Source organism: Trichosurus vulpecula, chromosome 8 (genome assembly GCF_011100635.1).
Source record: "Trichosurus vulpecula isolate mTriVul1 chromosome 8, mTriVul1.pri, whole genome shotgun sequence".
NCBI lineage: Eukaryota > Metazoa > Chordata > Mammalia > Diprotodontia > Phalangeridae > Trichosurus > Trichosurus vulpecula.
Window position 1 is genome coordinate 113,272,553 of NC_050580.1, and position 23,722 is coordinate 113,296,274.

The 23,722-nt window shown below is 38.3% G+C and overlaps 1 protein-coding gene across 4 annotated transcripts in view; it reads right to left on the reverse strand.

The window, feature by feature from the left end:
• Positions 1-23,722, reverse strand: part of BTRC (beta-transducin repeat containing E3 ubiquitin protein ligase) — a 191,493-nt gene that overhangs the window by 154,619 nt on the left and 13,152 nt on the right. The window contains exon 1 of one of the 4 annotated variants that reach the window (XM_036734775.1): positions 16,466-16,478. The exons of the other annotated variants lie outside the window; for them this stretch is intronic. The gene's annotated coding sequence lies outside the window, so the exon portion shown is untranslated. Of the gene's footprint in view, positions 1-16,465; positions 16,479-23,722 lie in introns of those variants that run through there. 4 annotated transcript variants of the gene reach the window in all.

A 23,722-nucleotide genomic window follows, 5' to 3' on the forward strand; every position in this document is an offset into this window, starting at 1 on the left:
AGTAGTTGGAAAAAGAAACTGCCTCACCAGCAAGGGACAACAGGTCTGTCATCAATCTTTGGTATATATGATTCTAACCAACGGGGAGACAGGACAAGGAAAATGAGACAAGAGAGAAATGGGCTCTGGCTACCCTGATCCCTGACATCAAAGTCAAGCTTTCTACTTGGGCTTTAACAGCACAAGAGCCCGTCCTTTTGCAATACTACTCTTCAGTTTTCTCGACTTTGGTAAGGGGTCAGCTGATAACTAACCAAATGCTTCCCTTCTTTAGACAGAATGAGAGCCCTGGAAGAAGAGAACTAAATTATATGCACCAAGAGCCAGGAGTTCGTTTAGTTTAAATGTGTTAAGTGACTGAAAGGCTTTACTTCCCTTTTTTGCATGTGTGAACTCTGTATATTAGGAACATAAGAAATCTGATATTCTAAAAAGGTTCAACATTAATGTAAATATAAGCCCACTGTGTCCATTTTTATGAAATGTTACCATACAATGTAAAGAACTGGTTTTGAAATAATTACTAGATATTCTTTGAACTTGCCTAGTTCTTTTTTCAACTGAAAGAAAGCCTTCTATAAAGAAAGACTGAATTCCAGAATAATGGACATTGATCAAAATAGAACTCTGGAATGTGAGGGAAAAGAAATAGTTTTATATCTACTAAGTTCTACCCCAGATGCTTAAAAGAAAAAAAAATTCTTCATCCAAGCTGAGATAAGATACAGATAGATGTCTTACTCCATTTCCTACTGAATACAGGTCAATATTCAATAAAGGGTACAATTAACATCCCTGCTAATAAGCCTGTGGAACAAATGAAACCCTAGACACTGAAACAAAAATCAAAGTGATGGTATACTATGCAACAAAAAGTTAAGTTCATGCTAACCAACTATGTATGGATAATCCATTTTTTTCTCTTACGAAATTTCCATTTTCTAAAATGCATATGAAATCTTAAAATTCAGAAAAAAGCAAAAGAATTTATTCTACCATGAAATCGTTATCATTTTTCTTGCATTCTGGACAGGTAGAAAACAGTAAGGATTTTCTGATGTATCAATTAAAGAAGCATACCATCAGTTTATGGTATTTCAAGTGCACCACTTTGATCCAACACTGATTCACACTTAATCAAAGATACCATGAAAACTGTGAAAACATAACCAAGGCATGAACGCAATGCTAAGAAACTGCAATAGAGTACAATTTTCACTTAGCATTTCTTGTTAAGATTGACTCAAAATGACGATGTCTTACCCTAGGAAATAGAAGGCTGACAAGCTTGTACATATACTATATATATTGCTTTCTACTATTAAGAACTCTTTTTGCTAATAAATTTGACCTAACAGGTCAATAAATATTTATTTAGCATCTACTATGTGCCAGGCACTGTTCTGGTAATATAAAGAAAGGTGATACAAAGAAGACAGTACTGCTCTCAAGGAGATCTCAGTCTAACGGAGGAAACAATAAGCAAACAACTATGTACAAACATGCTATATGCAGAATAAATTAGAGATATTCAGCAGCGAGAAGGTACTAAAATTAAGGGGGAATGGTAAAGTCTTCCTGTAGAGTTTAGCTGAGATTTGAGGGAAGCCAGGAAGTATAGGAGAGAGAAAATTCCAGGCATGGGGGACAACCAGTGAAAATGCCTGGAAGAGGGAGTGCATTGAGCAAGGAAAATCAAGGAAGCCAATGGCACTGGTTTTTGGAGGTGAGGGTTGGGAGAGGGGAAGAATGTAAGATGTAAGGAACATAGAAAGGTGGACGGAAGGGGACAGGCAGGTTATAAAGGGCTTTAAAAGTCAAACAGAACATTTTATATTTGATCTTGGAGGTGATAGGGGGGTCACTGGAGTTTACTGGGTAGGGGGTTTGGGGATGTGTGTGACATGGTCAGACCTGGGCTTTAGGAAAATTATTTTGGCAGTGAAGTAGAGGATAGACTGGAGGCAGGGAGACCAACCAACAGGCTATTGCAGTAGTACAGGAATGAAGGGGCCCTGCATCAAGGTGGTGGAAGAGGAAAGAAGGGTTATATATGAGAGATGTTACAAAGATAAATGACAAGTCTTGGCTCCGTTGGACTGAGATTGGATATGGGGAACAAGAGTGAGGTATCAAGGATGATACCTATGTTGCAAGCTTGTGTGACTAGGAAGATGATAGTATTCTTGACAATAATAGGGAACTTAGGTAGAAGGGAGGGTTTTTCAGGAAAAGATAAGGAGTTCAGTTTGGACATGTTGAATTTAAGATGTCTCCAAGACATCCAATTCAAGATGTTTAAAAGGTAGCTGGCAATGTGAGACTGGAAGTCAGCAGAGGTTAGGGCTAGATAGATTGGAGAATCATCTGCATAGAGATAACTGAATCTATGGAAGCTGATAAGATCACCAAGTGAAACACTATAGAGGAAAAGAGAAGCTAGCCCAGGGAAGAACCCATAAGACACCCAGAGTGAGTGGGAATGACCTAGACGAAGATCCAGCAAAAGTTGATTGAGGAGAGGTCAGAAGACAGGAGAACCAGAAGAGGTGGTGTCCCAACAACCTAGAGAAGAGAGAGTAAAAAGGAGAAGAGAGTGAGCAAGAGTGTCAAAGGCTACAGAGAGGTAAAGAAGCATGAGGACTGAGAGAAGACCATTAGATTTGGCATTTAAGAGATCATTAATAACTTTACTGAGAGCAGTTTCAGTTGGGTAATGAGGTTCGAAGCCAGACTGTAGAGAGTGAGGAAGAAAGTGAAAAGAGAGGAAGTGAAGACACCTATTGCATGTAGCCTTTCCAAGTAGTTTAGCCAAGAAAGAGAGGAGAAATATGAAACAACAGCTAGCAGGGAGGGCTAGGTCAAGTGATGTTTTTTAAAAGAGGGGAGAAAAATGTGCATATTTGAAGGAAGTAGGGAAACAGCCAGTGGACAAGGAGAGATGGAAGATAAGTGAAACAGTAGTGATGACAGAAATAATAAATCTATTAAAGAAGATGGAATAGAATGGAAAAACTTGTGCAAGTAGAGGGGTTTCCTTGGCAAAGACAAGATTTATTTCACATGTTACAGGGAGACACTGGCAGAAGCCAACTGTGAGATCTAAGTTGAGGAGGAAGGGAAAAGCCGAAATTCTCTGTGAATGACCTCAACTTTATTAGTAAACTATGAGGCAAGGTTCTGAGCTGGGGGTAGGGGAGGAGGGAGTCACAGGATGTTTGAGGAGAAATTAAAAGGTCTGGAAAAGCATCAGTAGTGAACAGGAGAGTGACTCAATTAGGGAGGTATAAAAGGATTGCCTTGTTGCAGTGAGGGCCTAGTTGAGATTAAGTAACATAAATTTGTAGTGGATCCAGTCAGCACAATTTTGTGATTTCATCTAGCTTCATTCAGTAGCATCTGAGTAGGAACCAAGGTAGCAGATGGTGGGAGGAATCCAGGGCTGAAGGAATAGAATTCAAGATAAGAGGACAGTGTAGAGTTGAAATGGTTCACTAAGGGATCAAGATGAGAAAGAGAGGAGAAAGTAGACAGTACTTCAGTGATGGCCAGAGGAAGAACTAAGGGGTTGAGTGACTAGAGGTCATGGTGAGGACAAAGAACAGGATTTCGGGTTGCAAGGTGGATGGAGAAATGGAATGATAATAGACAGTCATCCGACAAAAAAATTTCATTGTTCATAAACATGGAAGTGGACCACTTGTGGGTGATGGCAGCTGAGGTAAGGTAAAGGAGTAGGTCATGGGAAATGAGCAAATTGAAGAAGTGGGAAATAAGGGTATTTGACAGAGTATCAATATGCATGCTAAAGTAAAGTCTCTTAGTATGAGGAGAAAAAGACTGTGATCATGACTAATGTGAAAATATGTTTAATGTGAATGTATAAGTAAAGCCTATATCAGATTGCACACCATCTTGGAGAGGGGGGAGGAGAAGGAAGGGGAGAATTTAAAACTCAAAATCTTATGGAAGTGAATGTTGAAAACTAAAAATAAATTAATTATATAAGAAAAATAAATAAGCATAGAAAAAAGAAAAAGACTGTGAGCCAGGCACTGAAATAACTGAGGCAAGAAAGGGTACGTCCTGGAGGTTGGTAGACAACAGTTAGTAAAATTTTTATTAGGCAGTAGATATGGATGAGTGAACCTCAAAGGAGGAGAGGTCACTGAGTGAAGGAGAGGGAGAATCTAGAAGTAGCAATGGGGAGCAAGGAGTATTCCCACTTCCCAATCTCAACTGGTAAGTTAGGGGAAATGAGAAAAGGTACAACCAGAGCTAGAAAGGGTGAACAGGGAGACTATGTCATCAGGAGGGAGCCAGGTCTCAGTGAGAGCCAGAAGATTAAAGGAGTGGAAAAGGAGAAGTTTTAAGAGAAAGCAAGGTTGTTATCTCTCTGGTGTAGGAGCATGTATACTAGAGAGCACCAATGGAAGGGGTAGGTCGCTTTTCAGGGCAGTATTAAGAGAACAGGTAGCGGGGGATGGAAAATGAAGTTTGTATAATGATAGCTAGGGGTTCAGGCTCAGTGTAATGGGCAGGGAATGACCTGGTGGGAGCTTGTTAATCATTGCCAAATAAGTATAGGAGGATTATCAGTATTACTAAGGATTGGGCCTCAGGATGGTACTCTCAGAATGTCAGGCAGGCAGCTGGAGCAAGAAGGAATGTCTCTGTCCTCTGCGGGCAGGAAGGGTCCCCTACAAGGGGGAAGAGACCTAATATATCTTTTTCCTCTTTTTATCTTTTTTCTCTAAACCCAATTTATCTTTTGTTATCTTTTTTCTCTAAAACCAATCTAATTTTTAAAACACTTCAAATTACAGAACACAGTTTTTGTTTTTTCCAAGCCTAATACAGGCTCTCAAGGCTTGCAATATTTGAGGCATAGCTGAACTGAGGTTATAATGTAGGATAAATACCAACCTTTTACTGTACAAGCTGTTTAAAAAAATCGAATAAGATACAATAAGAAATGCTAATTAATAAAATGTAGGCTTGAGATTTTTTTTTTTAGGGCAGAACTCTTACTAAAACTACTATTCAACTTTCAAAAATATCACGTAGAGATCAAAGTTTGTATTTGTCATTTCAATTTACGTTGTTTCATTAAAAAAAAAACTAAGAAAGCACATTAAATTATGATCAAAGGCTATTTATGGAATTTTAAAACCCAATTGTTTTTACTTCTATAACTAGTTAAACAGTGTTAAGTGGTTGTAGAGGAAAAGGAAGAGGGAAGAGAGGTCATGAAAAAAAAGATTAATGTTTTTCAATACCTAACCTTTATCCAAACCAAAGATTCTCAAAGTGTGATCTTCCAACTAGCCGGTGGTCTTCAGGAGTCTTCCAGATAGGTCCCAGAGTTGTTTTATTATAGGATCATTTTTATAATGAAATCTTTATTTTGGTTTCCATCAAGAATTAATTTTGAGGCAATATGGTATAGGCCTTACCACCAAGTGGCACATTTTTTTTTTAGCCACAGCTATTTAAGAACACTGTCCACTAAAGGTATGGTATGACCGTAATATGCAAAAGTACAGGAAACACCCTCTACGGTGTTCCATGAAACTATGGATGCTTTAAGTAATGAAGTAATATGATAGATAATATTCTTCCAGCCCTGGTTCTGCTTCTAGCTATGAGACCGTGAGCAAATCACCCTACATCTCTGAATCAAAATTTACTGATCTATAAAGTTAAGTATATGGATTAACGAATCCCTTCCAGCTATGACATTCTACAATTCTTTTTTTAATATAATTCATTTATTTTTAGTTTTCAACATTCATTTCCATAAGAGTTTGAGTTTTAAATTTTCTCCCTCTCCCTCTCTTCTCCCCTCCCCAAGACAGTGTGCAATCTGATATAGACTCTACTTATATATTCATATTAAACATTTTCACATTAGTCATTGATGTAAAGAAGAAACAGAACTATTGGGAGGAACCATGAGAAAGAAACAAAACAACAAAAGAAAAGGAGAGAAAAGAGTATGCTTCCATCTGTATTCAGATTCCAAAGTTCTTTCTCTAGATGTGGATAGCATTTTCCATCATGAGTCTTTGGGAGTTGTCTTAGATCCTTGCATTGCTGACAAGAGTTAAGTCTATCAAAGTCGGTCATCACACAATGTGGGTGTTGCTGTGTATAATGTTCTCCTGGTTCTGCTCACTTCACTCAGCATCAGTTCATGTAAGTCTTTCCAGGTTTTTCTGAAGTCCACCTGCTCATCATTTCTTATGGAATAATAGTACTCCATTACGTTCATATACTACAACTTGTTCAGCCATTCCCCAACTGATGGACATCCCCTCAATTTCCAATTCTTTGCCATCACAAAAAGAGCTGTTATAAATATTTTTGTAGATGTGGGTCCTTTTCCCATTTTTATGATCTCTTTGGGATTCAGATCTAGAAATGGTATTGCTGGGTCACAGGGTATGCACGTTTTTATAGCCCTTTGGGCATATTTCCAAATTGCTCTCCAGAATGGTTGATCAGTTCACAACTCCACCAACAATGGATTAGTGTTCCAATTTTCCCACATCTTCTCCAACATTTATCATTTTCCTGTTTTGTTATGTTAGCCAATCTGATAGGTGATATGGTAGACCTTCTACAATGCTAAATCATGATAGTCGGTCAATAAACAATTATTAAGCCCCTACTATGAGCTGAACACTGTGCTAAGTACAGGGGATACAAAAAGAAGCAAAATAGAGTCCCTGCCCTCAAGGAGCTAAGGGGGGAGGTGGAACAACAAGCAAATATGTACAAAGATGTATATAGGATAAATGGGAAACGATTATAAGAGGGAAAGCACTAGAACTAAGAGGTGTTAGGTAAGGCTATAGAAGATGGGATTTTAGTTGGGATTTAAAGGAAGCTGACTGGTGAAGAACAGCCAGGAAGCCAGTGTCGCTAGATCACTGGATCACAAGTTGGGGAATAAAGTATAAGAAGGCTGGAAAGGGGAGGGGGGCTAGGCTACAAAGGGCTTTGCATGCCAGGGAATTTGAACCTAAAAGTGATAAAGAGCCACTGAAGATTACTTGGTGGGGGAAAGGGGTCAAACGGTAACATGGTCAGACCTGGGTTTTAGGAAAATTCACTTTAATGGCTGCATGGAAGATGAGACTGGTGTGGGGAAGATACTTGAGGCAGGCAGACCCATAAGCAGGCTATTGCACTGGAACAGGCATAAGGTGATAAGCGCCTGGACCAGAGTGATGGTAGTGTCATAGGAAAGACAGGGCATATTCAAGAAATGATGCAAAAGTGAAACTGACGGGCCTTGGCAACAGATTGAATACAGGGGTTAAAAGATAGTAAGGAACCCAGCATGACTGGCTGAGGGAGGAAAGGAGGGTTACGGGGAAAGATAATAAGTTTGATTTTGGACATTTTGAATTAATAATGTCTACTGGACATCCACTTCAAGATGTCTGAATGGAAGTCAGAGATGTGAGACTGGAGGTGAGCAGAGAAGATAGGGCAGGACAGGACTTGAGAATCATCAGCATAAAAGTGGTAATTAAATTCATGGGAGCTGATGAGATTACCAAGTGAGGTAGCATGGAGGGAGAAGAGAAGACAAGCTAGAACAGACCCTTATAGAATACCTATATTTAGAGGATGTGATCTGAACAGCAAAGGAAACAGAAGGAGCAGTCAGATAGGCAGGAGAATAAGAAGGGAAAAAGAATATCAAGGAGGAAAGGATGCTCAAGAGTGTTAAAGGCTTACGAGTGCTTGAGGAGAATGAAGATTGAGAAAATCTTCATTTTAAAATTCCTCACTGATAATTTCATCAAGTGCCTAGATGGGTGACTTTGAGCTAATCACCTCACTATAAGCATCTGGTTCCTCCTTCGGTAAAATGGAAATCCATGTAAAGCCATTTACTCTACCTAACTTCACTGAGGTTCAAAAGACATATATGGAATATATGCAAAATGCTTTGTAAACTATAAAGCACCATATAAAAGCTATTATCAACAAGAAGTGGACTACCCTTTACATTAATTCTGGTGAAGGTTGATTTTGTTTTTCTTTTTTTGAGAGGCAATCGGGGGTCAGTGACTTGCCCAACGTTACACAGCTAATAAGTGTCAAGCATCTGAGGTAAAATTTGAACTCAGGTCCTTCTGACTCCAGAGCTGGTGCTCTATCCACTGAGCCATCCAGCTGCCCCTGAAATTTATTTTTTTAGGATCATATTGCAAATACGCAGACTAGACAAGCCAAGAGGGTTTTTACTGCCCCCAAATAATCAAGGCCCATTGTTCTAGACTATTCTAGACTATGAGCACAAGAGGCTGGACCAGCATGTCCAAACCAAAATCCTGAAAAAAGGAAAAGATAAACAGCCCAGGTTTCCCAGAATTGTGAAATATGAATGACTGAAGCAGATCTACAATTGATGTGAAAGAGAAGTCAAAGCATCCCAAATGTACAACACATCCACCGATTTATATTGCCCTTACTGGCCACTGGCTTCATCATACTATTCTTTGAATACAACTGATCAAAACAGAAAGGTCCCTAGAAACACCCGAAGGGTGGTGGCAGCTAAAACACTTAAATATATCCATCCATACACTCCTGACAAGTAAAATTCCATCATCCCAGACAGGGATAGATTATGGCTGCGTGCCTGAGTGAATAGAGGGAAAGAGATAATTAAGAACAAGATGTTCCAGTAGGACTTTGATAACCACCAGTCAAGTCATCTCTGCACCATTTTTTCCCTGACACTATCAAACAAGCACACTCAGCATTTTGCTGGCTTCTCAAAATGATGATTTATGAAGATTCACAGGTCTTGCAAATATATGCTTTAAAAATACAGTCACTCCAGAGGATGTTAAATTTTAAATGACCAAGGCCAAATACATTTTTTTATTTTAACATATAACAACACCTGTGCCATCTGCACAGATCTCTTTAGGGTTTGCAGAATGCTTTACACTTAACTTTAGGTTACCTCCCAAGAATCCTGGGAAAGGTGGGTAGATACTTTTTACAGTGACCATATTTCTGACTTCCTCAGTAAAGGGAACTCCCAGTGAGGAACTTTCTTTACCAACCATAAATGAAGCACTTCTCTAAGCAATGCTAAGCAATCACTAGAGAAAGTCTGACAGACCTGGGTTCAAATTCTGTTTCAGACATATATTGTCTGAGAGCCTAGAGCCAGGGAACATTCTAAAACAATTTTTAAAGAAAAAGATAGTAAAAACCTAAAAAGTACAGTAGTGATTAAAAAGAGGCAGTAAGACTTCATTCAACAGGGTATGCCAGAATAAACTCATTCCCCCACCCCCTTTTTTAGACAGGACTACTAAACTAGAAGATGAAGGGAATGCTATGAGTCTAAATTAAAAAAATAAAAAGACTGAGTCTCCCCATCTCACCCAGGCTGAAAGTACAAGGCTACTCACAGGCCCAATATCACTACTGACTGGCATGGTGCTTTGACCTCCTCCATTTCTGACCTGGACCTTTCTGTCCTCCTTAAGCAACCTGGTACCACCTCCCCTCTATCTTGGTGCCAGACAGTGTAGACCCTCTACTGACTTGGCTCATCACAGCTCAGAATTCCCAGGCTTAAGAGATCTAGCAGCCTTACCCTTCCTGGAGAAGGAGATCACAAGTTTGTGCCACTATGTCCAGCAGTTTACCTAGGTTTGGACAAAGCTTTTTACAAAGTATCTTATATTATTCTTATGAAGAAAATGGAGACATACAGAAGAAAGGAAACAAGCAAATACCTACTGGTGCTGGCACATGCCAGGCATTATGTTAAGCGCCTTACAAATATTATCTCATTTGATCTTCACAACAACCCTGGGAAGCGGGTGCTGTTATTAACCCCATTTTCCACTTTAGGAAACTGAGGCAGACAGAGGTTAAATGATTGGACTAAAGTCAAAAAACGAACTGATCCCACCACTCGAGAGAACAATTTGGAACTATACCCAGTGGACTATACATCTGTGCATGCCCTTGGACCCAGCAACACCATTTCCAGGTCTGTATCCCGAAGAGATCATAAAAACGAGAAAAGGACCCACATCTACAAAAATATTTATAGCAGCTCTTTTTGTGGTGGTAAAGAAATAGAAATTGAGGGGATGCCGATCAGTTGGGGAATGACTGAACAAGCTGTGGTATATGAATGTAACGGAGTACTATTGTTCCATAAGAAATGATGAGCAGGTAGACTTCAGAAAAACCTGGGAAGACTTACATGAACTGATGCTGAGTGAAGTGAGCAGAACCAGGAGAACATTATACACAGTAACACCCACATTGTGTGATAACCAATTTTGATAGACTTAACTCTTCTCAGCAATACAAGGATCTAAGACAATTCCAAAAGACTCATGATGGAAAATGCTATCCACATCCAAAGAAAGAACTTTGGAATCTGAATACAGATGGAAGCATACTCTTTTCTCTATTTTTTGTTTCTCCTTTCTTATGATTTCCCCCTTTGGTTCTAATTCTTCTTTACAACATGAATAATGTGGAAATATGTTTAATATGATTGTACAAGTATAGCCTATATCAGATTGCATGCCGTCTTGGGGAAGGGGGAGTGGAGGGAACGGGAGAAAATTTGGAACTCAAAATCTTATAGAAGTGAATGTTAAAAACTAAAAACAAATAAATTAAAATTTTAAAAAAATAAAGTCACACAGCTAGTAAATATCTGAAGCTCGATATGAACTCAGGTCTTCCTGACTCCAAGCCCAGTGCTCTATCTACTGCCCCACCTAGCTGTCTCTAGACATTAGTACAAGCAAATGTATTCAGAACTGGTTGGATGGCTGGACTCAAAAGAGTTAATTGTTCATTGTCCAAGTGGCAAAAGATTGTCAATGGAGCACTCCAGGGATCTGGGCTGGCCTTGTGCTATTGGGCACTTTCATCAATGACCTGGACAAAAGCATAAATGGTATGCTTATTGAAACTGCAGATGACCGAGAATTGGGAAGTATAGTAAACATAACAGATAATAGTCACTGATTCTAATAAAGTGAAATTCAGTGGGAATAAGTGTAAAGTCTTGCACTTGGGTATAAGAAAAAAACAAAACCAGTTTACAAGTATAAGATAAGGGACTACGGATAGACAGCGATTCTGAAAAAAATCTGGAGGTTTTAATAAATAGCAAGCTCAGTGTGATGTGCCAGCCAAAAAAACGAATATGATTTTGGGTTGCATTAAGAGGCGTAGAGCTTTTATAACCTAAAAAGGGGACATATCTTTTAGCAATAGAGAGTTATAGGTCCACGTCAGACTTCATCTGGAATATTATATTCAGTTCTGGGCACCATGGCTGAAGGACAACGGTAAATTGAAGGACAATCAGGACGGTGAAGAGCCTGAAATCTGTGACATAAAATTTCTTGTAGGAGGTAGCATTTGAACTGAAGCTCAAGGAGTACTAGTGGTTCCAAGAGCCATTAAGTAACTTGCAAAGTTACAAAGACAGTGTCACAGATAGGACTTGATTTCAGGTCTTCCTGACTCTAAGGCCAGCCCTCTAATCACCATCCCTTGACATCTGTAATTGGGACTGGAAAATGCACAAAGCACTTCAGACGACATCTCCCCACATGGGAGAAGATAGAGAACCTGCTTCAGGCAGAGTTGTGATGACATGCAATGGAACTATATTGGAAAGACGTTTTAGCATGTGAAGACATTCTGTAAATGGTTCTGGTTTGATAACCACATGATGGACAGGCTCTTTGGTTAGAATTAAGAAACCAAAACTTGGGATACGTTCAGATAGGCCTCAAGTGCCTTAACCTCATTCTCTTCAACTGTTAGATCTTGGTTTGACTCATTTGTGAGGGTGTCTGGTAAGAGAGAATCCTATAAGAGGACTTGGGCCTTCTCCCTGCTGAGGCTAACATGTGGCAACATGAAATGGGCCTTGGTCTTTTTGTATTGCCACTTGTTCTTCTTTGGAGGCTCCAACCTGGTGAGTTTCAAAAGGTCAGGAAAGCAATCCCCCAGTAGTCTATACTAGCTTATGTAGCCAGTCTAACATCAATGCCCTGAGGAGCAAGATATTACTTTCCAGACTCAGCCCAGAAGGAGCTTAGGTAGATATTCATGCAGTGGTCATGCTACAACCATACATAAACTTGGTGAAATCAATGTTACGTAGACACTAAGAGTGAGACCACTCTCTCTAGAGAATGAGGCAGGATAAGGAAGAGTACGTCTCTGAGGTGCTGAGAAATATTTGTACTTTTGTTTTTGCTATTTTTGAGTTAAATATTCCTCTGTAAAAGCTCACTGATGCTAAGTGGTTAAATGGAATTAGGATGTTAATCATTGGCACCCAACACTGAAAGGAATACAACTGATGGGGGCTCAAGCAAATGGCAGTAGAAAATAAAACCTTCCCAATCCCTCCACTCCCCCGTGCACGCGCGCGCGCGCACACACACTCTCTCTCTCTCTCTCTCTCTCTCTCTCTCTCTCTCTCTCTCTCTCTCAGGGAAAGATAGAGAGGCCTCAGAGTGAGACAAGAAGAAAGCTACTATACTATTTCTATTGTGGTGGGGGAAAGAAAAAAGTGGATAAATGACCCACTTATCTGCGAGGTCAGCTTTTTGTTTCTAGTAACTGTTCCATTTCATATACTTATTTTTAACTTATGTAGAGTATTTCAAGAAAAACAACTTCATTACTTCTAATTCAATAAATATCACTAATTTAATCCTCCAGTATCAAAATCTTCATAGTTTCATTTCTAAATTATGTCCTAGACCTATTTATATTTTAGTTCTATTCCTATCTAATATTTACTATAATATCTCCAGTTTCACTATTACTAGAAAACCCTTTTCTTAACATTTTAACCATCTGATCTTTAAACATTTTGTTCTGAATGGATTTTCAAATCACCTGAAAACAATCTTTTCTTCTTTTTTAAACTGTTTCATGTACTGTTTTGTGGTGGTGATCTACAACAAATTTGTGCATCTCTCATGAATGCTATTAGAAAAATTCTGGTCTGGTCAAAGCTTGATGGCTAATTTCAACCCCCACCTCCTCACAATTTTTTTTTATACTTTACTAATGAGAACTATAATTTACCACCAACTACTCATAAGAAATTATAGCCCTGCTGGCTGGCAAGTAATTTGCAAAAGCAGATCAGTTAAGCTGCATAAAATAAATATCCACCTGCACGTACTAGCACTAATCAGGGCGTGAAATTAAACTTTTTATTCAGTGGGAAATAACTGCTTCAAGGCTGTGATTTAGTCTGGAAAGCAAATATTAAGGTCATCCTATTCTCTCTGGTGTTTATAGTATTTCTAATAGGGGAGGGGGAGGGCAAAGAACAGTCAAATTTTGCTTTCTAAGTCTAAGAATGAAAATATTTCATTGATGTGTTAGCAAATTTGCCATTTGCTTTCTTAATTGCACATGCTTAATGGAGCCAAGTTGCTGAAAATGTAGTATTTGAAGGGGGTTGTTACTTAAGTACTTAAGCCCATACTGACCACTACACTGAGATCCATATTATATTCAGCTACGCACAGTCCGCTAAGTACAGCCAATTCAAGAGCCAAACGTATAAATGGAATTTTTCAAAATGGACTATCTTTATGATTTTTTTTACCTCCATAACTATACAGTCAATTCTTAATTATCCACAGTAATCAAGGACCAAGATACCAGAAAAAAGTAAATATACTACTGATCTCTAAAGATTAGTCAACTATCTCAATCACTTCCTTCCACAATGTTATGAAAAATGCCAAATTCACTAATACGAATTTCATCTTTCTCCTCTATAATTTTGTGTCCATTCTAGCTATCTGGAAGAAGCAGAAGAGAACTAAGATGCTAAGAAAGACAGAAAAGGCCTGGTAAATGCAAAAATTAAACAAACTAAACCAATTCAATTCAAATAATCATCACAAGAATGGCATCCAACATTTACATAGTGTCTTTAGATTTTATAAAACACTATCTCACAAAAGTGCTAACAAATGTCAGAGCTTGAATTTAAACCCAGACACCAAGTAAACTATTCTTTCCACACTATTCAATATTGTCCCTCTAGTATTTACTAATTACTATATAAAAGTCAGAGCTAGGATAAAGTTCCTTAAAAAGAAGTCCCCATGCTAACAATCTAAAAAATGTGTATATTCTTTAATCTAGGAATGCCACTGCTAGGCAAACACCCCAAGGAGGTCAAAGACAGAAAAGAAGATATCATATACACCAAAATAGTCAAAGTAGCACTTTCTGCGGTAGCAAAGAATTGGAAACAAAAGAGATGCTAAATGCTTGGAAAATGACTAATTACACTATGATATATGAATGTAACAGATAATTATTATTATATAAGAAATGATATATATGAAAAATTTCAAGAAGCATGGCAAGACTAATATGAACTGATACAGACTGAGGCAGAATCAGGAAAAGAACATATGTAATGATTATGATGATGTTATAGATAAAACACATCTCCAACTGCCTTTTGGACCTCTCAAACTGGATATCCTATAGACATCCTAACCCTATCTTCACTTCAAACACTATCTTCTTTGTAAGTTCCCTATTACAGATGAGGGTAATACCAATCCTCTTGATAACCCAAGCTCACAACCTAGATGGCATCCTCAACTCCTTTCTGTCTCTCTCACTCCCCAGAGCCAATCAGTTGCCAAGTCCTGCCTTTTCTAACCTGTCTCATATATGCCCCCTTCTCTCTTCTGACACAACCACCACCACCCTAGTGCAGGTCCCTTTCACCTCTTGCCTAGACCATTGCAATAGCCTGCCAGTTGGTCTCCCTGCCACAAGTCTCTCCCTATTCCAGGCTCTCCTCCATTCAGCAGTCAAACTTATCTTGCTTGATCACAGATCTGACCATGTTACACCCTGTTCAATGAACTCCAGTGGCTCCCTATTGCTTACAGGATCAAATATAAAATGCTGCTTGGCTTTTAAAGACTTTCATAGCCTGGTCCCTTCCAACCTTTCTGATCTTCTTGCATCTTACTGCACTCCATGTACTCTGTGATACAGTTTTGTTCCTTGAACATGACACTCCACCTCCCAGTTTCTAATGCCTGGCCTCCCTGGATTCCTTCAAGTCTCAGCTAAAGTCCCATCTTCTGCAAGAAGTCTTGGTCAGTCAGCCTTAACTATACTATCTTCTTTCTGAGATTATCTCCAATTTATATACTCCAAAGTACGTGCTTTGTTTGTACATAGTTGTTTGCATGTTTTCTCTCCCAAAAGATTGTGAGCTCCTTGAAACCTTAAAAAGACTGTTTTGTGCCTTTCTTTTGTTTTACCAGGGCCACATATTGGTGCTTAATAAATGTTTGTGATCGAATTGACTAATGACCAAGCTTGGCTAGAAGAGTCACAAAAATGCATCTCTTTCCCCTCTTTAACGAGGTAGGGGACTAAGAGTGTGGAATATTATATGTCAGACATGGTTAGTGTGTTGGTTTGTTTTGCTAAATTTTTTTCTTGGCTTTTTAAATTTTTTACAAGGGATGGCTCATTGGGTAGGGTATTGGGGAGAGATATATTCAGAAATTCAGGTGATTTAAAAACAGAGGACATCAATAAAGACAAGATGTAAAAAGAAACTAATAGCTTGGTTGGCAAAATAAGACAAACAAAAACTATAATACAAAGTACTGAGGGCTGTGATTTGGTATGGGAAGCAAATATTAAAACCATATATAAGATAAATAAAAGTGTAAACAATTGGTCACTATTCAATTGCCATTCAATTTAATTTAATAAACATTTATTAGTCAGTCAATAATCATGTATTAAGCAACTCCTTTACAAGTGCCAGGCACTGTCCTAAGTGCTGGGAATACAAAGATAGGTAAAAGGTGGTTTCTGCTCTCAAGAAGCTTACAATCTAACAGGTGAAGACAACACATAAAAAGAAGATGGAAAAGGAGGGGATGGAGAGGAAATAACAGTTACCCAGTGCTGGAGCATGATAAAGTCCTCTAGCCAGGAAGGGAAGGACCCAAGGGGGTACTCAGGAGGAATAAAGAGGTATTTCAAAGCTGATTTGATATTTCAGGAAGATGAGTTCCTGGAGAAGTCCAGGTGAACAGACAATCGGGAAGTGATGTGATGTCTGCCCTGGAATCCCTCCTTAGAGGATTTAAGAGGAACTCTCTGATTTCTAGCCTCCACTCTTTCTAATCAGAGGGAAGGAGGGGCACATTTGCTATGGTCCAGGAATCTTTATTACCATAGTCATCTTATAGAATTAAACCCAATTCTTTAAACAGTATTTTAAATATATTTTCTATTAAAGACAAAAATATGAGACACATGCCTTAGGTCATGTAAATAAAGGATCAGATTTTAAATAACTAAATTAAGAACAAAGCAAAACAAAGATAAAACACTAATGAATACCTACACTTGAGAATGAAAAATGTGCTGAGCTTGGGAGTAAAAAGATACCTGAGTTCAAATGTGATCTTCCAAGACTTACAGCCTGAGTGGCCAAATCATCAGACCTCTGTATACCTCAGCTTCCTCATCTGTAAAACAGGAATGATAATACCTGTGGTATACACCTCACAGGGTTGTTGTGAAGATTAAATGAGATAATGTACATTAAAATGCTTTCAAAACCTTAAAATTTTCACAATTATTATTCATGACACTTTAGTTAAGATCAATTAGTCATTGAACAATCATTTAAGGGCTTACTATGTGCTAGGCACTGTGTTATGCCCTGAAGATATGGGGAATAACAAAAATAGCCCCTGCCTCATAAGGAAATCACAACCTAAAGAAGGAGAAACAACATGCAAACATATATGTACATATAAGATGTATACAGCATCAATGAGATGTAATCTCAGAGGGAAGGAACTTGGGGAATGGGGGTAAGGAGTGACCAGGAAAAGGCCTACTGCAAAAGACAGAATTTGAGCTGAATCTTGAAGGAAGCGTGGAAGCTAATTCTATTCATCTACTATGGACAAAACAGAATTCAGTTATCATTTAAAATTAGACTAAAACAAAAGAAAAGTAGAATGGTTTGAGAAAATCTCGGAGCTAGAAGAAAAGTTAGACTTAGTGGTCATATATTCCAATGTAGACATATACAGAAATCCATCAGCCACTGGCAAATAATCATCTAAAATCCATGCAAAGATCTCTAGTGATAGTCAACTCACTACCTTACAGAGGTAACCCATTCCACTTTTGGACAACTCTAATAATTGGGATGTTTTTCTGGACATCTAGCCAGAATGTGCCCCTCTGTAACTCCCTGTTCTCCCTCCCCAAGCACCACTGCTGCTTGTCTTACTCTTTGGGGCTAAGCAGAAAATATCAAACTACTCTTTCACAGTGTATACCAAGAGCAGAAAATTCGCACTTACCCTGCCTGGTCTTACCCTGGGAAAATGAACCTGACTGCTAATACTCTCAATCTCCTACTGTATTGGACCAGGGCTGTTTTGGTAGCTTTGCCCATCTAGGTGTTTCACACAGGCACAGGAGGAAATCCTAGGAAGATGCTAGGCAAAATGACCACAGGTCCATCCTAAAAGCTAAGGGGTCACAATTGTGCAGTTAATGTTAAACACACTGATGCCATGAAAAATACATTGGATTTAGAATCAAAGGATCTGAATTCTAATCCTATTAACCATTAATTATCTGTGTGACCTGTGGGAAAATCATTTACTTTCCCTGGACCCCAACTTTCTTTCTTGTAAAGTGAGGAAAATGAACCAGATGGCATCTGAGTTCCCTTCTAACTCTATGGTCCTATAATACTGTATCACACATGACCTGTGTGACCTTGGGCAAGTGCATTCCCCTCTTTTTCAAAACCCATTCCACCTCATCACAAGCAGTGATTCAAACATTAAACAAAGTAGGTTAACCCACAGACAGTCACAGACAGAACTGCATGGCACTTACTCCAAAACACCAAACAACAGGTGAATGAATTTGAAAAAGTATCTATGAGAGTACTTAATGAATGAGTTCCAGGTACTCTACTAAGCACTGGGGATATAAATAAAAGAAGTGAGACAGGATCTGCTCTCAAGATATTTATATTCCAGTAAAGGAAGATAACACATAGGGGAATGAAGGCCTGGGCAAGGAATTTTGGTCTGTGGAGTCACAAAGATGATGACTTTATTCATAGGAGAGCCTACTGACATGCCCTTTCCGCAAGATGGTTTTTATGGATAGGGATATAAAACACAGTATGCTTAGGGACCACTCAATATGGATTATCATATAGCTAGTCAGGTTTGCATGCACTAGAGTTGCCTCAGCCCCAGGTCAAAGTTCCAAAATTGATACGCTTAACTTCCCTAGGAATGAGGGGCATGGATCAGGAGGTCCAGTACACAGGGTGCTAGTCTAGTGGGGAGAAAAACGGGGCAGCAGAGCAAATGGCCTAAGTGGACATAGTCTGGTCTTTGGGGCCAGCTAGATGGAAGGTAAAGTAAATCTGCACTCACCCAAAGTGGTTCAGCCCCAGATGCAAGGTTAGGGTATAGATTCTAAACTACTTAAGCCAAAATTTTCCAACCTCTCTACTGTGGAACTCCATGTTCCACAAATGCTAGCTCAAATTGGTTATTTTTTAAAATAATTTTGTTATTCTAGATTTAAAAACTAAAAAGGGAAAAAAAGTTTCTATATGTAGAACACAAAAAGAAGATTGTATATGAGTCCATGAATCTCCATTTCATACTGCTTTGGTTTTTTAGAAATACTTAATAAATTCCACATTACTTTCAGAACTGTCCTGCTTGTCTGTTCTTTTGAACTTTCTTCTGTTCTCTTCTGTGCATTTTTTTTAAAGTTTCAATGACCCTCTTTTTTTTGGCATAACTATTGATTTAATATTTTGTTTTCCCCCCAATTACATGCAAAAACAATTTTTAACATTAGGGTTTTTTTTATTTTGACTTTCAAATTCTCTCCCTTCCTCCACTTCCTATTTCCTGAGACAGTAAGAGATCTGATATAGGTTATACATGTGCAATCATGTGCAAAATATTTTCACATTAGTCATATTGTGAAAGAAAACTTGAACAAAAAAAAAAAAGAAAGTGAAAAACAGTATGCTTTGGTCTACATTTAGGCTCCATCAATTCTTTCTCTGGAGGCAGAGAGCATTTTCCATCATGAGTCTTTTGAGATTGACTTGCTGTAATAGCAATTTATATTTGAAGATCTTTCCCACCCATTAATCGGCCATGTGACCTCCTTATGTCACAGAAAGCCTAAGTGTGGTGGAAGGAGCTTCCTGAGAGGAAAAGGAAGTTATGTCACAGGAAATGCAGAGACAGAGCAGTTATAGCTGCTAATGGTCACCGTGATAGCTAGAGTTGAACTGTGACTTAGCTATACTGTGAGTTTGTCTTTGGGAAAACCCTAGCAGGGGGTTGGAGAAGTTTTGAGATGGCAAGGCTCCATGTTGTGATATTATGTATGGAATGTTTTCTTGCTCTGATAGACTGGGTAAATGGCTTGTGGGATATGGTTTTCTGGTGTCTGAATAAATGGTTTACTTCTTCTACCTTCTATGTGGAGAGTCTCATATACTTTGCAATACAGAACCACATAGGCATTTTGACAATTATCACCTACGTTGCCTTACTGACCCACTTGCGTCACTGTATTGCTGAGAATAGCTAAATCATTCACAGTTGTTCACTGTACAATATTATTACTGTGTACAACGTTCTCCTGGTTCTGCTCACGTCATTCTGCATCAGTTCATGTTAAGTCTTTCCAGGCTTTCCTGAAATCATTTTGCTCATCATTTCTTATAGCACAATAGTACTCCATTACAATCATATACCACAACTTGTCCAGCCATTCCCCAATTGATGGGCATCCCCTCAATTTCCAATTCTTTGCCACCACAAAAAGAGCCACTATAAATATTTTTGTACAAATAGATCCATTTGTGGTATTGTTGTGTTATTGTTGGAACAAAGAACTTTCAAATTGCTCTCCAGAATGGCTGGATGAGTTCACAACTCCACTAACAGTGGCATCACTATTGTTAGAGCCCCAATTCCTCCAACTAAAAACAGAGAGAAGAACACTCCTTGTACAAAACAAGTAAGTATAATCAAGCAAAATAAATCCGTACCATGGCCATGTCCAAAAATGTATGACTCTTTTCGCATTGGGTCCATCTCTTTTCTGTCAGGAAATGAGTAACAAGTTTTATCGTAGGACCTCTGGAGAAGTGGTTGGTCATTAATTTGATCAGAATTTTTAAGTCTTTCAGAAATACGTTTTGTTTTTTACAATGATGTTGTCATTATATAAATTATTCTCCTTGTTTTGCTTACTTCATTCAAATTAATCCATACTTCCCAGCATTTTCTGAAATTGTCTCTTTCATAATTTCTAAGAGAATATTTCACTACATTAATATAGTGTTATTCCTTTCACATTGCAACTTTCCTTATCTCAATTTTGATATATTACAGATAGGCCTAAGAAAATCAGTGGAAATTTTCAGGGAGTTTTGTGGAAACCTCAGACGACACATGGAGGGCAGCAGATGACATAGAAAAAGTTTAGAAACTCAGAAATACATAAAATACATGTATAGTATAATATCAACATATTCTATCTTTTAACAACATAACAACTCAATTCTTGAGTACAAAGTGAGGGCCAAAAATTTTTACATGGATCTTCTAGATCTCAGGACAACTCACCCTTAACCCTTGAGTTATCCTTGAAGGGATAACTGCATTACAGTCTGTTCAGCAATATCCCAATTGAGGAGTATCTCTTTCAGTTTCCGGTTCTTGGCTTTTTTTCTACCTTTTTAATATTTGCTCCAGAATATCAGGAATTTTATTTTACTTGTGGCTATTCCCTTCTTGGTATTATCCTCCCTGCTAATTGCACTTTCCCCTAACTCCTTCTGATTCTGAGTTTGATGTATTTCTATGCCAATCTCTTTATGTGTGCACATACAAGCATGAGCTTTTAACCCTCCTCTACTCAGTTCAAATAACAGTGAAGATTATCTGCTGCTCTCTCCCCCTATACCCTACGCCATTATGGAATATTCTTTTCACATATGAGAAATAGTAGCTTCCACTTTGTTCTTCCTCCTTTCTATATGGGTATATACACTTCCTTTTATTACCCCTTTTCAAATCTACTGAACAGAACCAATCCACCTTTATGTCCTCTATTTTTCTTACTTAATTCCTTTGGCACCCTTAAAAACTGAAGGGACATTTGTTTCTTCTTCATCTATTAGAACATTAACAATATTTCATCAATCATATTACCTGCCTCCTCAATGGGTGGAGAAGGGGCAGAAGAGAAGAAGAAAATTTGGAACTCAAAACTTTTAAAAAATTAATGTTAAATTTTTTAATGTAATTGGGAACTATTTAACAAAATGAAAAAATTTAAAACAGTATAGTGACAAATACCCTCTTCCAAATGATCAAACAAATTTACCTTCCCTAGGTTTCTCTTGACTATTATGTTTACATTTCAAAGTTCTTACTTAGCTCTGGTCTTTTCATCAGGAATGCTTCAAAGTCCTCTATTCCATTAAAGATCCATTCTCAGGCGCAACCCCCTTACCCCCCACCTCCCCATTAAACTCAGTTTTGCTGGGTAAGTTTTTCTTGGTTTTAAGACTGTCTTTTGTCTTGTATAATACAACATTTCAAACTCTCCTCTCCTTTACAATAGAAGCTTCCAGTTCTTATGTGATTCCAACTGTTGTTCTTTGGTATTTGAACTGCTCTACTTCCTGAATGCTTACAGTATTTTTTTTATTTGATTTTAGAGCTCTGTATTTTGACTCTGACTTTCTCAGGACTTTTTCTTTTGGAATGTATTTCGGGAGGTGATTGATGGATTCTTTCCTCACTTCACCCTTTGGTTCTAAGATATCTGAGCAATCCTCATTTCTTGAAATATAGTGACCAGGTTTTTTTCTTTTTCTTTCTTTCCTCCTTTTTTTTTTTTTTTTTTTGGAACTATGACTTTCGGAGACTGTTTTTAATCACGATTTTCAGGGAGTCCAATGATTCTTAAAACATCTTTCCTTGATCTGCTTTCCAAGTCAGTTTTTTTAAAATATCAGATCTTATATTTCCTTCTGTTTTTTCCCAATCTTTTGATTTTATTCTGATATTTCCTGCTGTTTTGTAAAGTCAAACTCTATCTGTTCCAGTGTAATTTTCAGGTAGTCTATTATCTAAATAAGGTATATTACCTTTTCTTCAAACTTATTTATTCTCCTTTGAATTCTTTCATGAGCTTTTCTTTTCTTTCTTTAAAAACAAAAAAACTCTTGCTTCCCGTTTTCTAGATATCTATGTAGTTGTTGTAGAAAACCCATTTCTCTCTTTGACTCTCTGCTTATGGCTATTTTCTTTCCACAATTCCTAGGCTGCATTTTTGAGCATCTCTAGATTTGAGATAATTTTTTTATACTGATTAGTATCTTTTTTGGTTTAATCATCTCTCTAGCTTTAGTTCCTGAATTGGGACTCTGTCGCAGTTAGGCTCTGCTCCCTTCTTTGCTTTTAGGTAGGGTGGCCTTACTTGGTCTCACCTGGATCACTTGGGTTCCTGTGTTGACCTCCACTTCTCAGGCTTAGACACCCCTTGATCTTTGAGGTTCAGAGTGCTAGGTCTTCAGAGCTTTCTACAGCATCTCAGAAGAGCGTTAAGAAGGACTTCTGAGCCAAAGTTGTCCTCATTTGAGCTCTGACACTTCTCAGTTCTTCCAAGATCTTCCTTGTGGTTCTCCAGCAACCCTGGGATGTTCCAACAATTCTAAGGTCTTCTTGATAGAGCGCTCTATTCTTTCTACCTCCCAAAACAAAGCCTTGTAAGCTACAACTTCTCTGGGTGGCCTCTCTGCAACAGGCACAGCTACAGGCTTGTTTGCTTACAATGATGCTGGTTTTGTTGAGTCTCCTTTTCTATTGCCCATGGGCTTCTGGCTGACTTTTTGCACAGTTCTGGGGTAGAAAGAGCCACTATGGTTTCTCACTGGATTTCTTGATCAATATTCAATCTGATATAAATTTCAGGGTTTTGCTGGGGTAGGTATGTGGCAGCTACATAGTCTGCCTTCAAGCAGTCATCATGGCCCACTCAAATTGTTTATGTACATGAAAGTAGAATTACTGAGATGAAGCAGGGCTGAAAACAAAAATGAGAGTTGAAGGGGATATGTTCCCTTCTGATTTCCTCCCCTCCTCCTTGAAGGTGGCCCATATGTAGTTACCATGATTTCTGAACCAAAAATCAGGACATATGAGATCTAATATAGTACTTCCCCCCGATTTGTGAATGAGAAACAATACTTGAAATATGAGATGTACAGTTACCATACTCATGGAACACTTAACAGGGAAATGGATAGGCAGAATGGTATAACGGAAAAACAATGGATTTGGAATCAGAGTACTTAGCTCTGCTATGTACTACCTGTATGACTTTAGCCAAATTATTTCTCCTTTCTGGATCTTAATTTCCTCATCTGAAAAATGAGAGGATTAGATTAGATGATCTTTAAAGTTCCTTCCAGCTCTAAATCCTATGGTTCCATCTCCTGACTCCACTATTCTGGTACAGGCTATCTACCCCCCATATCAGGAACATATTTTTTCCTCAGCCTCTT